The following is a 13,859-nucleotide window of genomic DNA, read 5'->3' as shown; positions in this document are numbered from 1 at the left end:
AGCGCGGCCCGTCCGTTTTCCTGTTTTGTTCTGAAAACGCTCTTGGAGGTGTTAACCAGCTGTCGCTATGACATGCCATGTAGCAAATCACCCCAGTGCTCGGCGACATAGCAACGAGCGCCCTCTCACGCAGGGCGCGTGGGTGGCCGGGTCGGCTCTGGGGGACACCGCGTGTCTCGCCGGGGACCAGGCGAGGTCTGGCCTGGCTGGGAGGCAGCAGGCTCTCCCTGGTCCGAGCAAGTCGACCCCGGGGGCGTGGATGGTGCCCTCTGGCAAAGGGGAGACCCGGGGGATACCCACCGAGCCGACCGGCAGGGAGCCCTCGCACCGTTCCGCCTGGCACCCGCGTCGCAGAGGGGGGCCCAGGGCCCGGGGCCCGTCAGCGCATTCTCAGCCCTTGCAGAGCGTCGCCTCCAGCGTGAGTGCGCGGGTGGGTTCAGCTGGGGCAAAAGCAGGATTTTGGGGGGGTGTCAGAGTTCAGTTGCAGGTACCCCATCTATTTGAGCCCATTCAGGCAGAAAAGGGTTTAATACCAGGGATGGCTGCTTCCAGAATCAGGGACACGACCAGGGCGGCTCTAGACGAAGCCCCAGAAACAACCAGCACCCCTCAGACTGGCCGGCTCAGACGGCTGCCTCCAGACCACGTGGTCTCCGCCACGAGCCGTGCCCGCAAAGCGGGTGCCTCCCCCGCCCCTAAAGCCACGGGTGGGACACTAGGTGCCTTAAAGTGGAAGAGAAATGGGTGAAATAAGTGGACATTTGCTACGTCTTTTGGTGTTTAATGACTAAATACAAATCTTTCAGAAAAAAAGTTGGCTTCTATTCTTTTATCAAAACTAAAGGGCGTCCGAATGGATGTCGACCGACAGAGACACGACACACGTCCAATGGCGCACGGCGTGCGCGTCTGACACAGGGCTCTGGAGGCTGCGACAGTCGATGCCGCTGCTGTGATGGGCTCTCCACACAACCAGTGCTTCTGCGAGGGTCACACCTGCGCAGGTGGCCCCAGGCAGAGGACTGAGACCGAGCCCTCCACCAACGTGTCCATTGCCCGAGGACAAACTGGGAAAACCCACCCCAGCTCTTCTGCGAGGCGTCTTTATGTGAATTCACCACTCATGTTATTTGTGTATCAAAACTTTTGGCACGTTTGTGTCGTTTCGATCGCTCGCGTTCCCCTGACGGATGCGATGACAACCTCACCCGCACTCAGTGCAGCGGCTTTAGTTAGAAGCGTTCGTGAGCTCGCGCGGAACAACTGCATCTCTTTCTCGCTCACCTCTAAGTGACATTTCGGGTCCTCCCATCACATGTGCCAACGGCAAACGACAGCGATGTTAGTGTGTGTGACTCTGTCACCAGAGGGATCAGACCAGGCCTCACAGACAACCTCCGTCGTCACAGGCGACCTGAGACGTCCTTTCTGCTCGGCCCTGGGGTCACCGCGCTCACAGCTAGATCCCGTCAACACGGTGACAGGGAAGCACACGCATTCCTACGTCACAGTTAAAACCACTTTGAAAACTGTGAGTTAATATACTTGGTTTCCTTTTTAATCCTATGTACTTTATTTTCTGCATTTAGAAGCATTATTCTGAAAAGCGGTCTGTAGGTTTCACCAGACCACCAAAAGTGTCTGTGTCAAAGAAAGATCGAAATCTCTATATTAGTGACTTATGGTGGCAATTGATTTTTAAAAGTAATTCGTTTTTAATTAAAGAGACTTTAACATAACATTAGCCATTCTGAGGCATTTAGCACCACCTCTGTTTCTAAAACATTTTCATCTCTCCCCAGAAGCTCCTGAGAATAGATTCTCGAGCATCAAGTTTCATTTTGCACGTTTTTCAGCACAGAGCTGAGGCCACAGCTACAGGCTGGAGAGGCCATCTGGTCGCCCCGAGGGGGGAAGGCGGGCGCTGGCTGCTCCGGGTGCCCGTGGACCTGCCTACCCACGAGACCGGCCTCCAGCCCAGGCGTCCGCACTCTCCCTCGTTACCCTTCAAGTTCAGGCTCCTTCTGGCAAAGCAAGGCCACTCGGCCCCCTGAGCCCCAAGACCGGCCGGCACTCCCTGGCAGCAGGCCTCTGCACCCCTCACAGCTTGCGGAGAGCAGGCTCAGGGGCCTCAAGCCAAGACCTGGTGGAAAGGACCCACCCGAATGCGATTCCACAAACCTCTGTAGTGCAGCAAGATTGTCATCCCTCGGGGTGGCTACACGGCCGCCTTGCAGGTGTGGCCCCCCCAACTCAATCATCCACACCTGGGCTCCTACCCCAGCCAGTGTGGGAATTCCTGGGTAGCTGTGGGCCCGGCTGGAGGCGCCTTTGATCTCAGAGACTGAAGTGAGAAGCCCCAGTTCTCAGCCCAGTGCTGATGGCTGACCTCCGACCCGTGTGTCCACAGAGCTCAACAGCAGGGCTCAGTGTGAGCAATGCTGAGCGGGTGAGCCAAAGCTCCCACTTGACACCAGGACAGATGGCCCCCGGACACTCACTGGCATGGGGGGAGCTGCTGGGCCAGCTGCGGCCAGACGGGGGCCTCTGCACCCCTCACCGGAGAGGCAGGCCCTCTCCGTACACCCTGGGCGACAGCGACTTCGGGCCTGTAGGCAGAACTATCCAAGAAGGTCGGCTTGCCTCTCGTAGGCTTCATAAGTTCTCCACCATTGTCCCTACAAGTTCCCCTGAGCCTTGCCGAGGGTCCTCAGAACACCCGCCTGACCCCTGTCCTGCGACCCCATTTCCTGCAACATACTCCACCCCCAGCCCCCCGCTCGGCCCCTGCTGATTCTTAACTTGATGCCACTTCGTAAAGGCCGGGGTGCAGGAGAAAACTGATGGGCGCCTGCCCTGGCCCCTCTTCCCTGCAGCTGGGCTCTGGGGGCGCGCCGATGTGCGCCCGCCTCCCGCCACGCTGCTCGGCAAGGCCCTCGGGCACTGGGGCTTACTTTCCCCTTCAACCAGAGAAAACCAGAGTGCGGTTTTCTCTGGTTCACGTCCATCAGGAGGCAGGGGAAGCCGGGGACACTAAGGGACCCTCCGCACAGCGAATCTCCCTCCTCCCCGTCCTGCGGCGTCCCCGTCAGAGCCCGCCGGCCGTGCCCAGGCCGCCCCCTCCTGGGCCAGGCTCCAGCCTCCTTGGGGAGACCCGTCCACCCCCATGTGCCTGTGGCAGGTGCTCGGGAAATGCCGGCAGATGTTGCCCAGCCGGCCAGCTCTGTCCGCACTACTCGCCTGACACGTAGCGCGTGGGAAGATCAGTGGGTCTGACAGGCAGGCCGGGCGGCGGTGAGTGCGGTGGCGAGGGCCACGGGAGGCGCCGTGGGGCCGGGACGTGGGGCCATGGAAGCAGCCGCGGGCGCTGGGACCGGAGACTGCCCAGCCCTGCTCCGCCTTCCTGGTGCCCACGCTGACCACCAACCCGCTGGGCTCCCCAGGTCGGCCCTCCCGGAAGGGCTGTGCAGGCGTGAGCACATGTGTGCACAGGATGAGTGTGAGCATGCACATGCATTGCGTCTGTTTGCACGTGTGCATCTCACGCCCAGGGGTGGGGGGTTTCAGGAACACCCCCTGGTGTGTTTGTGACTGAGCTGCCGTCTATGTCCAGCGCGGGCATGGTCTGTCTTCCTGTGGCCCTGCTTCTAGGTTCAGTTTATGTCCCCTACGGCGTTTTCACACCAGAAGTCTGCTTTCTGGGTGTCATACAAGCCATCATCGCACTTCTCTGGGAAGTTTAACGGGCCTTCATTTAGGTCCCTTTTTGAGACCCTCCTCTGCACGTTCCCGGCTTCCTTACTGGAAGCGTGTCTGGAAGTCCCAGGGGACAACGCCTGGCCTTCCTGGGGGGCAGGCGGTGGGCGGCATGGTCTTGGAGCTGGGGCCGTAGGTCTGCGGTGGCCGTGGCAGTGGGTCTCCTTCCCCTGCTACCATCAAGACAACCGGCGTTTTGTGACACGCGCGTCTCGGTTCTTATCGCTGTCGAAGAAATGAATTTCCACTCAGCAACAGTTATGAGAGGTAAGGTTTATCAGAGGCACGTTTCGAGGTAGAAACAGGTCACGCCTAAACGGGCTAACCACGTGGAGACGAGGTAAGCACCCCCGGGGAGTGGGTAACGGCAAGGAAAGAGAGCCGTGCCCCCCGGGAGGAGGTCCGTATTATATTAGGGCTGCCGTGGTGGTTACCAAGGGGTTCCTGGGTGATTGGCACGTGGTCAATTGTTTTTGTTTTGATCAACATTTGGTTGTTATGTAACTCCCTGCCTGCAGCGCATGTGCTAACCCAGAATTCAGTCTGTCGTAATTAGACCCATGCATTTCCGGGCAGAGCCGCGCTATCGTAATGATGGTACAATGAGGCCGAGGTCGTGGGCAGGTTGGGGTGGTACCTTCTGCGCAGGCGTCTGTAGCTTGATTAAGCACCGGCTGTAGGTTACGGCCCTCGCAGCCTTTGTCTCCGGGGTGCAGGTGGGATTCCGTAGCCACATCTGGGTGGTCTCTGGCTGGGCCTCTGCTTCTTTGTTTCCCTGTCGCTCACGTCAGACCAGCTGCCTAACACTCCAGATGCGGGGGACAGGGGGAGTTGAGAGGTGGGAATGTGACCCCCAGATGGACACGCCCTTCCGTGTGCCTGCCTTCTCGGGAAGTGCACAGGGCCAGAGGAATATTCCAGAGCAAGCTCCCCTGGCAGGTGCCCACGGTGGCCCTGCCTCCTTCAGAGTGTTCATCACGTGAGAACTGTCCCTGGCGTGTCCCCACAAGGGCAGCTGCAGGAGTGCCACCCGCCCTCTGGCAAGTTCCGCCTGATGCTGGCGCGGCCCGTCCCGTCTGATGGGCTCGTGCAGACTTCACAGGTGTCGCTGTGCCGCGATGCTGCCAGCTTCTCATCACAGCGTGCCATTTGGGATGAGGGATTTGTACGTATTTAACAGTTTTATGTACTTAATAGCTATTTGTCTAAGAAGCTTAGCATAGTAAACACTGCCGGCCACACGGCCGTGTGCCCAGGGTAAGTGGAAGGTCAGTTTCCTTGGGTTTGCAGCCTCCAGACGCCACCTGTGGTCACACGCCCCCCACGTCCCCGTGTGGAGGGGTTAGGAGCTGGGTGCCGTTTGGGATTCCTCAGCTCCTTCATTTTTGCAAAATCAGGAAAAAAGGAAGTGAACATCAAAAACAGGACAAAGTGAACAGTTCTCTGTGGCCTTAAAACCACACATGGCAGGGACACAGAGGTGGCTGTCCCAGGCCCCAGCGCGTGCTGGCTCGGGACGCCGGAGACAGCAGGAGGTGTGTCCACGAGCCCCTCTGTCGGTCCGTGCGTCTGTCCGTCTCTTGTTTTCTTGCATCGTGTGTCGAAGGAGCACCCCCCGCCCCCACCAGCCGTGCCCGAGGCCACTGCTGCTCAGAACCCAGCTCCAGCCCTCACCCAGGCACACTCTGCTCTCAGCCCCGACCTCTCGCCGTTCCTCCTGCCTCCTCCGGCACAGACTCCAAGTGGCCTGGAAAGTTCCGGCACCCTGGGACCCCACTGCGGCGGGGACGGCAGCTCCTCCAGCCAGGGCCAGTCTCAGCATAAGGCCAGAGGGAGCCCGAGGCACGGGAGCGAGGACGGGCCTGTCGCCACCGCCGCGCTTCCCAGAGGGGCCGGGAAGCGACGGGTGTGAAGCCTCCGTGCAGAGAGGGGTGCGGCCCGCCCTCCAGGGAGCCCTCCGAACCACGGCCGCCCACACTGCGATCCCGAGGCCCAGCCCCGTGTGCCCGGCACGGCTGTGCGTGTCTGCTGTGGTCCTCGCCTCTGCCGGCCCCGATCAGCCAGTGGAGAGGCGGGGGGCACGGGGGGCGCACTAGAGCCTCTGGGACGGCAGACGGCTGGCCCGGCCTGTCACTGAGGCAGGGCCTGCGGCCCGTCAGGGACCGGGACTGGCCTCTCGAAGCACGCTGCCTTCCGCCTGTTTCTCAGGGCTCAGCGATGCCCGGTGACTCAGATCCACACTCCGTCCCCCTCACTCTACGCGCCCTGCAGTGGGTCTTCGGTCACCTCTGCACTCTCAGCTCTGCTGCCCGTGGAGCTGGCCCAATGTGTCCTGTCCGCGCTGCCCCTTCCCCGACCCTGCAGCTCTGCTGGCCGTACAGACGGACATGGGGTTCGCCGTGGTTGGAAAAGCTGCAACTGCCCTGCCAGGGGTCTTCTTTGCTAACTCTGAGTGGCTGGACGTTCGCACACTCTCCCGTCCTCCTGGAGAGCACGTGACTGTCGGGGCTGCTGCAGCCACGTTGTGACCATGAGGAGAGGCCACAGGCGTCCCAGAGATGCTCACCCCTGTCCTGGTGTCGGTGAGCGCCGAACCCTCCCTGCACTCCCAACTCAAGGTTTCTCTTTTTGTGAAAAAATGAAAAACCTTGAGTTGGGAGAGCAGGGAGGGTGCCGCGGGTTGGCTGAGCGGAAGCGACCATCACGCAGGAATCTGTTACTACAGCCGAATGCGTTCCTTTGGGCACGGCAGGGTCTGGATACGCCAAGGAGCAGGGGGTGTTCCCGACACAGGCCAGGACCAAAAGCAGACAGCAGTCTACGTGTGGGGGCTGCAAAGGCCAGTAGGCACGTGCTGGCCACGTGGCACGGGCGAGGTGGCTGTGATCGTCCACACTGACCGCGCCCTCACTACGCGCCAGGCAGTGCGTGGGTGCTGGGGGTCCTGTGAGCACACGCTGGGGACACTTCTCTTCTGAGGCTGCTGGTGTAAGGGGTCTAGGCTTTCTCCTGGGAGACCTCAGGTGAGAGGTGGCCGGGCAAGCCCTTCGTTTCAGAGCCTTTGGGGACACAGTCCCCCCACCACCTCATGTCTGAAAACAGCCTCAATGACAAGTGTCCTCGGACCTGGATGCAAAGCCACTGCACCTGAGGATGGGCATGTTGCTGGCTGGCTCCTGATGACATACAGGGTTGGTTCTTTCTAGAACACCCTGAGCCAGCCCTGGGCATACTCAGAGTCACCAGGGGCAGGACCGGCTCAGCCAGAGAGTTACCCTCAGGTGGGCATCCGGGACTGGGGGCCGGGGCCCTGGGGCTCTGGCGAGTGTGGCTTTGGCCTTGGCAGCACCAGAGGTGTCACAACGTGTGGCCCAGGGGCCGGCCACGGCCAGCACCAGGACTCCAGCCTCCCCATGGCGTGGCTGAAGCTCCAGGCGCCTTCTCCCTGGCTGGTCTTCACCGTGATGCTGCCCAGGTCGTGCTGGCCCTGCCCCTCCCCACCGCTCTGGGCTCTGACCTGCTCCCCCGGGAAGGCGACGAGGGTCTGAGGCGCTGCATGGCCGGGGAGGCGGGCGGCTCTGTGCCTGTCGCCTCGGCAGGAGCTGAGTATTTTCTCACGTGGCTCTCGCAGGGGCGCGGGCGCAGACTGGGGCCTGCTGGACTGTCCAGTGGAGCCACCGCCCTCCCTCTCGCCAGCGCCCCGCTTCCCCCGGGAGGGTCCCATGTCGCCCTGCGCTGTGTCCAGCGGTGTCCTGAACCTCGCTGTACGAGGCACCGCCATCCAACCTGAACCCCGGTGGAGAGAGGAGCCGTCCCTGAAATCTGACTGACCCTCACCCAGGCCTGAATGCGGCCCCGGTCTGCCCCGCGGGACCCCCGGAGGTCACCACTTCTGCTTCTCTGGCCACCCGCAGCCCCGTCCCCCTGTCGGTGTGTGCAGGGGCGAGGCCTGTGCCCCCAGTGGCCCCGTTAGCTCCGACGGCAGGTGTGCTGTCCTGAGTCCCTCCCAGTCACCTCTCACAGGTGGGGGCCGTGGCGCCGGGTGGGATCCGGGCTCCCGGCTTGCTTCCCGCTCAACTTTTTGACCTGCAAAGTAGCATCGGAGGCTCACTAGGGGCCCAGCCTGGGGCATCACTCAGCGCCCTGGGCTCTGGACGCTGGGGGGCAGCTGGCTCTGCACGCAGGCCTCCAGGCTGTGGCTCCAGGGCCCTCACCGTGCAGACACGGTCTGTGTGGGGGCGCATCTCAAAATCTTCCAGAAGGCGACACTCTGTTTCTCAGGGCCAGGTGGGCCTGCGGTGACATCTTCTCAAAGGTATTTTTACTCCATACGCCACCTCGTCAGGCAGCCCAGACCACAGCCCCATCACTGGGGCTGCTCGGGGACCAGTCCATGCTGGGCAACCACGGGCTGGGGAGCAGGGTGGCGGGGTGTCCAGCTTCCGGCGGGTTCTGGCTGCACCCCGGCCTTAGCCCCACCCAGGTCTCAGGGGTGCTGCGGGTTGGCTGAGCGGCTTGTGTGTTCAGGGAACGTGGTGAACGGCCCAGCTGGGTCTGGCCTCTGGGGACTGGGGTGCAGGCCCTCACTGGGGTTGGTGACTCCAGAACTTGGCCCCAGCAACTTCCCCGTGACCAGAAGTGGCTTTGCACAGCTCCCTGTGGGAACAGCCCAAACCCACCCCCGATGGCGCCTGGGACCCCGAGCCTTTGTGTCTGGAGACACAGAGCCTCTGAGCATGGGGCGTCGAGGACCCCACTCCCGGGGGCCACAGCTGACCTTTCTCAGCCGGAACCCGCGACACCAGCCCTGGGCGGCACACGCACCCTCCCTCTGGGTCCCGGCTCATCCGTGATTCTTCCCTTGGTCCTGGGAGCGTCACAGAAAGGTGGGACCCCGCCAGCTCCCACCCTCTGACTGGGGTCCTGGGACAGAGCTGCAGGGCGGCCACTTCAGAGCCCGTCCGGGATGGTCCGGCCCCTCACTGCCTCGGGTCCAGCCACTAATCGCTCTGCTGCCCAGCCCCAGGAAGTGACCGAAGCCAGGAATACACGTCCTGGGAGCAGCAGGTGGGCGCAGGCCACCGCCCTGGTGGAGGTGGCGTGGCGTCCCCTGCTCCCGTGGCCGAGGCCTTGGGCCGTGACCATTCCACAAGTGGGAAGTGATTTGTGACACTGACGTGGTGTCAGCCGGGGCTCCAGGACCAGTCAGGGCCGCCACACGGGGGCCCGGGTGTGGCCATTGCCTGCTGGACAGTGGGAGGTCACTCGGGACGTGGCCCCGGGAACAGTGGGGCTCACGCTTCCTGCGCCCACACGGGGGGCGGGCTGGGTGGAGCGACGTCCCAGAGGGGCCTGGGGGGCAGGGGCCCGGGCCCGGGACGCCCAGGTGGGGCGCAGAGAGGCCCACTCTGCCCTGTGACTGGGCCTGCGAGTGTGGGCTCCTGGGGAGGTCGCTGTTTGGCACCCGAGGCGGGTCTGGGGTCTGAGCCCATGCGGCCGTGCGCCACGGGGCCGCGACGTGCCGAGGCGGGAGCTGTGTCCCCTGGGGCCTACGAGTGCCTGGCCCCGTCCGCTCCTCATCGGCAGGTGGCAGCAGTGAACAGGGGCTGCGGGCGGCCCGTCTGCCAACCCTGTGTTCACAAAGATGCCTCCTGAGAAGCAGGTCTCAGTTCAGACATTTTCTTAAAATTATAATTGTAATTTTGCAGCCCAAATAGAACATCTAGACGGAACCCAGACTGGGTCGGGCAGTAGACACCGACTGGTGGCTTGTGGCCGTGGGGGGACATCCCTGCCCGGAGGCCAGGTGGGCCGGGCACCGAGGCCACGCGGCGGCCTCCAGGGCCAGGGCCGGCCGTCAGCCACGAGCCCGTGTACCCCAGCGGGGCAGCGCGCCCGAACCGCCAACAGAGTTCGCTGGGGTGCAGGGCGTGTGTGTCGCAGACACTGCAGAAAGCAAGCGAGCCTGGCGCCTCCCTCCGCCGGCCGCTCTGCAGACCCGGGGTCGGAGCATCTGCGGTTTTGCTTCCCGGCAACTATCGTCAGTTGTGGCTCAAACAAACTCTTATAAAACACAACGCCAGTTTCTTTTCCGATCTTGAGAAGACACACGAGGAGCTGTGCCGGGCTCTGCAGGACAGACGGTGTCAGGCCCATGGGCAGGGGTGCAGAGCGCCACGGCTCCAGGACACTGAGCCTCCGCCAACCTGGCCGCCAGCGACAGCGTCAGCTCTGAGTCCGGGGGAGAAGCTGCCGCCGTGGGCCCCGGACGTCACCCCCACTCCGCGCTTCCCCTCTGTGCCGTGTGGGGCCCGCCCGGTGCCCGCGGCAAGTTCGCGAGGTGATACCAGGGACAGGCTGCGAGCCTTTCACGGGAACGTGCGTCAAGCGGGGTCTCAGGAGTGGGGACCCCGATTTCCAGCCTGCGTCTGCGCAGGGCGACCCGGCTCTACCAGGTAGCGCAGTGCAGGTCTGTGCCAGGTCCGTGTCCCCACTCCCACGGGTTCTGCCGCAGTGACCCCGCTCAGGCCGCCCTCCAGTACGCGGTGGGGAGGTGCGAGGAGCTTCTGTGCGCTCGGCCTCAGCTGAGTGACGCAGGCGGCAGGAAGCCTGTGTTTGTGGGCTGCACGGCTCCTCAGGACTCGACGCACGGGGAGAGCACCCCCCGGTGCCGAGAGGCCAGGAGGGGACGGAACCCCGCTCCCGCCTGTGCCAGGATGGGGCGACTCATCTGCCACCAACAGAAAGTGTCCGCGCTGCATGACCCCGGACAGCAAGCTCCTCGATTCGTCCCACTGCCTCGGAGCAGCGATCGAGGGCCGAGGGACCGCATTTCTGGGGGAGTCTGGCCAGGGGCAGGGCCTTGCTTGGCCTTTGTAGTGAGGCCGTGTCGTGGGCCCGGGGTCTTATCCCACAAGCAACTTTGTCACAAAGCGACCCGGCGGTGCCACCCCCTCCCCACCCCCACGGCTCTGCCCTGGCAGTCCTCACGTGCAGCCCGCATGGGGTGCTGCCCCTTATTTGTGGGAGGCTCACGTGGGCGTCCAGCTCAGCCCAGAGTGGATCATGCATCCAGGACCACCCATCTCGTCATGGCAGATGTCCCGCGGGATGCATGGGCCTGTCCCTGTCACCGTGCCCGCCAGTGTCCCCACGTGGCATTGCTGGGGTCACAGGATGGACGTGGAGCTTGGCTGGACAGATGCCACCTGGGTTCTGGGGTCGGCGGAGGGAGGGGTGAGGCCTCTGGGCGGTGCGGGAGGAAGGAGACGGCCAGGGGCAAACTGTGGGGCCCCCACGCTGACGTCTCAGGGGTCAGGGGTCAGAGAAGGAAGAAACGCAGGGCAGGGGACGGTGGCTTTGTGGCTGCCCAGACACCGGGAGCAGGGGCCCGCCCTCTGTCCCGGGGGCAGATGGTGCGTTCTGTGACGTGCCACACCTGACTGGGGCCATCGGCACTGCTGCCGTGGGCTCTGCTGGCCTCGGCCAGCACCACAGGACCCGCGTGGGCCACCAAGTCACTTGCCGAATGCCCTCCTCCTGCTCCTGCCATCGGTCCTGGGGGGGACCCCACGAGAGAAAATTGGGACCAGCCTCCCATCCCATCAGCTCCCGTCAGGAGAGTGCCCGGCTCCCTCGCCGTGGCACTTTCTCGACCCCTCCTAACCACGCTCTTCACGGATTGACCGTTTTTGACCCATGATAAAGTGGTTTGTTCTGCCATCGTATTTCCTAGTGGCTCTTGGCTCTAGAGAGGAAGGTTGCTGCTTTCCATACTTACTTTTATATTTCTGTAGGTTTCCAGTTGCTTATTAAATCCCATATGCATCTGGTTTTCCAGATGCATAGTAAAATGGTCCGTAATTATCACTTTGCGTTATGTTTTCCCACCTGGTGCTTCAAATTTCCTCTGGAATGACTACACAGCCAGTGCCATCGGGGAAGGCGAGGCTGGCAGGGCTGTGAGCCTGTCTGTCCCCACCGGGGACCCCTGCCATGGCTCCCGTGGCTCCCGTGGCTTGTAGGTCCAGAGAGGTCTTTGTAATAAAGAATCCATCGGTGTCTGTTCTCTTAGGAGCATTTAAAAAAAACAATGGATGCTGACTCTCGCTCAGTGTTTGTCAGCATATGGGGATGAGCATATGGTCTTTCTCTTTTGCTCTATTAAATGGTGATTTATATCAACAGGCCTAATATTAAGCAATTCTTACTTCACTGGAAAATAAAACCAAGTTAGTCACGTTATATAATTCTTTTAACACACTACTGGATTCTGTCTGCTAATAAATTACTTAGGGTTTTCACACTGCTGTTTACACGCTGCTTGACGGTTTCACTGATCTCGTCAGCGTCGAGGGCAGCCTTGCCCCCTTAAACACCCGGGGCCTCCGCGTCTGCAGCAGCTCAGACACTGTCAACACTGTCGGAAGCCACGGGAACTGGGGCCACAGGCATCAACGTCTCCCACTCTTTACCCAAGCAACCTGGAGGTGAGTCTTTTATGTGCTGCTGTTGGAGATTAGGAGGAGATGAGATTATGAAGTCATTTCTACTTTAACCTCATAAAGGCCAATAGTTCTGTTTTGACTCGCTCTTAAATGCGTTTGGTGCCCAGCACATGCTTGTTGGTTTATTTGGAAGCTGTTTGAAGCCAGATTTTAATTTTATTTAAACAACACTATTTTATGTTCATAAGCTACATTAATGAATGACACCAGAAAATGTGATTTAATAAGCAACAAGTGCCTGCTTTAGGGAACTCAGTGCGAAGTGAGGACGACTTGCCTGCCAGATCAGGCCGCGTGGGCCGGGAGGTGCCCGGGCCAGGTCTGGGAGACCTGGGCGGGGCCAGAGTTTTACGGGGGGCATGAGGGTTGAGGACCCGCCAACACTGGTGAATGTGTGGCTGGGAAGGGCCAAGGGCCACTGCTGAGCTTGGGGAGGCTTTGCTGACAACAGACCTAGCAGTGATACTCCAGCCCTGTGACCGGGAAGGTCACTTTCTAATGCCACAAATGAACCTTTAAAGCAGACTTAGAAAGATGCTGCGGGCAGCTGCCACCTGCTGGCCTGGCTTTCCTTCGTCTGGGGAGAGACTGGATGGGCATGATGGGCTGGCCCACACGGAACCCTGCAGGCACACTGGCTTCCCGGCGACTCTGGACGTGCACGCAATGCCCAGGTGTCCCGTGTCACAGCACTCTGCCCACACCCGGGACTGGCCTCACCATCGCTGGCCCCAGAGCGGACTCCGCGCTTTGCCCTCCTGCCGGGTCCCACTGTGCCCCTGCCTGGGTGCCACCACCTTGCAGGACACGCGGCAGGACACCCTTCTTCATAAGAGGGGAGCCCACATGCTCGGGGGTGGCCCCTGGGGACGCAGCTCCCTGTCTGCGTGGCCTCCTCCCGCCACGAGTGCAGGCAGCCCCCGCGGAAATCCAGGCGTCCTGCTCCGGAAGACGCAGTCCTAACACTGGGCACCAGGCTGGGAGTCAGTGGGTGGGAGTCGGGATGGACGACGACACAATCCAGCCTTTGTGTCAATTTATGGCTCATAAAACCCCAATTAACAAAAGTTCAGTTTCTTCCCAGACGCTCATCCCCAAGGCAGTGTCCGCCCCTGCCACCTGTGGCTGATCTTTCAGCATAGAGTCTCCTTTGGGGACTGCTGGGGACACCCCGACACTCTGTGGCTTTCTCAATACAAGCCCCACACACGGGATCCTCTGAGGACGGCGCAGCGAGAGGCCTCCTGGTTCCCAGGGAGCAGCGCGGACCCCGAACCGGCATGACGAGAGCCCCCCTCTCCCCTCCTTGGCTTTCCATCGGTGCGGCTCCCCGAGCTACGAGCTACGTGGGGAGTGGCGCAGTGTCCTGGACAGGTGGGGCCTGGTGTGGGGTGAGGGTGGGGAGCGGCACACGCGCAGCCCTCAGACACTGGGCTGCCATTCTGGAAGGTTCCCTTGGAGTCACCGGGAACGAAGCCGACAGAAACAAGGCCCCCCCCATGCCCCCAGATCTCTGATTAGTCAGCGGAACTGCCATCTGTACCTGCTCCGAAATGAGGGGGGCGGGGGGGGCGAGAGAGAAAGGAAGAGGCCCGG

Source organism: Pteropus alecto, unplaced genomic scaffold (genome assembly GCF_000325575.1).
Source record: "Pteropus alecto unplaced genomic scaffold, ASM32557v1 scaffold195, whole genome shotgun sequence".
NCBI classification, from domain to species: domain Eukaryota; kingdom Metazoa; phylum Chordata; class Mammalia; order Chiroptera; family Pteropodidae; genus Pteropus; species Pteropus alecto.
The sequence above is the reverse complement of the archived record's forward strand: the minus strand, read 5'-3'. Positions refer to the sequence as shown.